Below are 3,782 nucleotides of genomic sequence, written 5' to 3'. Positions count from 1 at the left end.
CAGATGGTGGGGATAATATCCTAACTTGTGGCGTGTCGTGCGAAGATAAAATTCGGCGGCAGGAATCAGGTTAAACAGCTCTTCGGAACACTCCCCGTGATAAATGCGGTACAAGACACACAATGAAACGACATCTCTACGCAATGCCAAGTGATCCATCCGTTTACAGAGCACTGGGTCCCCGACAATTCAAGCTGCTCTACGTTGCAGGCGGTCAAATGGATTGAGCTGATACTGGGGTGCGCCAGACCAGAGATGACAGCAATACTCCATGTGAGGCTAGACCTGCGCTTTGTAGAGCGCTAGAATATGGGCCGGCTTGAAGTATTGCCGTGCTCTATTAATGACGCCCAGTTTCTTCGAAGCCAACAAATTTGGCAATCGCTCGAGATTTCAAGACCAAGTATTCCGATACTAGGTGAGGCTTTAAGGGAAGTGCTGTCGAAGAGCAAGTGATACGACAAATGGGGTTGTTTTAGTCTGTCTGTAGTTCGGTTCGTAAGATATCGCCAATAAGTATATTTCCTGTTTTATTATGTTAACCAGCTCGTTATGTAGTTCTGGTGACATGTACCTTTTTGAGGGACTATAATTTTTAGACAACGGCATAGAAGTTTCTTGGTCACTGTACTGACTGGGTGTATTGCTGTTGCCTCCTTTCGGCTGTTTTGTTTTACATGATGGACATATCCAAGTTTCAAGGACTTACCCAAGTTTCAACATCGTTGCTCTTGAGCCCTACACAAGTCATGATACACTAATGTACAGTTAGCGCGTGAACACTTTACTTTATCGGGCTGCCTAACCGCTTTTGTACAGCCATTGCACTTATTCATTTTGATGTTTAATATCTTCTTGCGTGCATACATAAGTATACACACACTTTTTTGAACACTTGTTTCTTTTTCCATTGTAATAATTAACATACAAAAATATAAAATAAAACCTTGCGAGATCTTCAGCTCTATTTAGAACGAACCTTTGATTTTCAGCATTATAGCAGGGCCATTTAAATTAGATGTTTGAATTGAATATGTAATTATAGTCATCCATTATAAAATTTAATGACTTTGATGTTTTTTTGCAGGCAGTAAAATTAGGGAAATAGGCCGCTCGCTGACAACAGTTTGCAATAATGTGAAAGAACTCAATGATTGTGAGTATCTAAGTCTGTTCGTTCAGCTTGCACTTGAGTCAAGCCGTTTGCTTAAAAGCATCTTCGTGACTGTGTCTACCATCGCCAGGATGCAAGGTACTTTTCATTAAATAATCTCTTTTACCGTTCTATTATTTAATTTCTCGTCAGTTTTGCGCAACAGTGTACGATAGTTTCAACCGATTCCTCAGAACTTTAAACTTTCACTGTAGGTACATTTCTCAAACGATTTACTGGTTTGAAATTTATAATATATTAATTTTTTTCTTAGTTTAGTTTTAATATATTTAGAGAATAATGGACTTATGGGTCGAGAATTATAAGAATATGTCATACCGCTTCGGATCTGATATCATCGTCTGTAACGAGGTAGACATGTTAGGACAGGTATGGGGGGAGAGTTGTCTATAGAATAACAATCTAAGCAAATTCACTCTTTTAAATTCAAAAACAATTATTATGAAAACATAATAATGTAACAAACATACTCACACTTTCAACTTACTTGTATAAGTAAATAGCTAAATGATAAAAACACTTCAGAGTTTTTGAATAGATCATCAATTTACACACACCGTTAAATATAAAGATATAATGCGAATATTTATATGAATGTAAAGTATTTTTTATGAAATATATGACGTAGTCGAGAGCGTCTCGAGCACAAGAAAGTCTTAGCTCGGGTGAAATCGGTGTGCGGTGCAAGTGCAGACGAGAGCGGGCAGTCACACAGATAAAAAATATTTATAAAAAACAAATACAGATAGAAATAAGGAAGTTCATTTTGACCGTTTTTTCTACAATACTAGATCCAGTATACTATTATTGTTTTTTGGTATTACAGCAACTGGAGGAATCAATTCGTTAATAGGTTCTATCAAGGAGTTATTATCAATTGTGTTGTATGCTGTCATGCTGTTGCTGTTACTTGAACCGTCTTACCGGATGCGCACTGAGGTAGGTACAAGTTGGATCAAAATTTTGCATTAATTTCCTTAGATATATCATATAGAATGTATACGGAAAAAATAATAATAGGACCCCGTTGGGCACAAAGGCGTGGGGAATGTACAAAGTAGTGTCTACGTGCCTCAATTATAGGGCGACTGGAAACCCAAGCGCACAGGCAGCTATTTCGGCCAACGGATCAACCTAGCTATCCGAAGCAGAAATTCTGCGAATCTTCTTGGTCGGTTGATAGTTTTAACTTGAAGTAATCATAATAAAAAGTATTTTAAATATAGTTCTAAGCACTGATAAACTACAATAAATAAGAATATAGGGAGCTATTTTTTCCCTCCGAAATTTTCCAATCAATCAGAAGTGGTTACAGTATTTGAACTAAGAACCTAGCTTTGACCGCAGATGACACGAACGAAGCTGCTGGTGGCAACAATCCTGAATCGCATAGACTCTCACGCTGACATGGAAATTACACAACGGGATCTCTTGGACGAGTTATTTCTCTTGATGAAGATTCTGCAATACGAACAGCCGATCTACTCGGCGTTTGGGATTTTTTGGCTCGACAAACCTTTTATCTTAAATGTAAGTTCTGAAAATCAACGTCAATGAAGTATGAGTACTATTTATTAGTAGTCTAGTACTTTATAGAAATTTTGATACACTGATCTGGAATATTTTTATAAATACTTGCTATAACTGATTTTCGTTTTTAAAATTTATACAAAAAAAAAATTTAACAAGAAAACAACCGACTTCAAAAACACTATTCCAAAACAATAGATATAATATGCACTAAAAAGTATAAAAATAATTGCGTATCTTTATACAATCTAATTCAAGTTACGATTATTGTACTTTATGGAATCGGTGTCCTTCTGCCGCGACCCGCTCTCGCCTCTCACCTCCTCACTACTAAAGCACATCTCACCTATAGCTATGTATGTAGTTACAAGCCTATCTTGGATGACACCGACTCCAAAAATTACAATAATCGTAACTTAAATTAGATTGTATAAAGATTCGCAATTATTTTTATACTTTTTAGTGCATATTATATCTATTGTTTTGGAATAGTGTTTTTGAAGTCCGTTGTTATTTTGTTAAAAAAAAAATTTTGATTTTTGGTGAATTTGAAGTACACTAACTAACAACTTGTCTAAATAAGTGCAGATATACTAAATTTTTCAATGCAGCAATGAACATAAGCGCTTAATTGAAGAGTTCCGTTACTTTGCCATGGATTCCGTATTCAGAACCTAACCAAACTCTCACCAAACTATCTTTGTAGTATATCCTTTCCAATAAAAAAAGAATCATTGAAATCGGTTGGCGCAATATTGAGTTATTCGTAAATTTATCATTCAATTTGCTATGCGTATATATAGCAAATTTAAGACTTTTATGATTTTTCTCTGGTTTTCACTGGTATCCATATACCAGTGTCAGATCTAGAATAATTACAATGGGACCACACTGGAAGTACCAGCTTTCAAATAAAAAAAGAATTATAAAAATCGGTTCACCCAATCGAAAGTTTTGAGGAAACAAACATAAAAAATACCGACGAATTGAGAACCTCCTCCTTTTTGGAAGTCGGTTAAAAAGTTAACATGATTGTGTTGAACACCTTTTTAAGTTATAATATGATTAAACTATTTGT

The 3,782-nt window shown here is 35.7% G+C and overlaps 1 long non-coding RNA gene across 1 annotated transcript; it reads left to right on the top strand.

Moving 5' to 3' along the window:
* The first annotated feature begins 1,171 nt into the window (after positions 1-1,171).
* LOC126972492 (uncharacterized) lies at positions 1,172-2,684 on the top strand. Its single transcript, XR_007731149.1, has 3 exons — positions 1,172-1,252; positions 2,001-2,113; positions 2,522-2,684. It is a non-coding gene; the product is annotated as an uncharacterized LOC126972492 (long non-coding RNA).
* The last annotated feature ends 1,098 nt before the right edge of the window (positions 2,685-3,782 follow it).

The sequence above is a fragment of the Leptidea sinapis genome, chromosome 1, assembly GCF_905404315.1.
Source record: "Leptidea sinapis chromosome 1, ilLepSina1.1, whole genome shotgun sequence".
NCBI classification, from domain to species: domain Eukaryota; kingdom Metazoa; phylum Arthropoda; class Insecta; order Lepidoptera; family Pieridae; genus Leptidea; species Leptidea sinapis.
The sequence above is the reverse complement of the archived record's forward strand: the minus strand, read 5'-3'. Positions and strand labels throughout refer to the sequence as shown.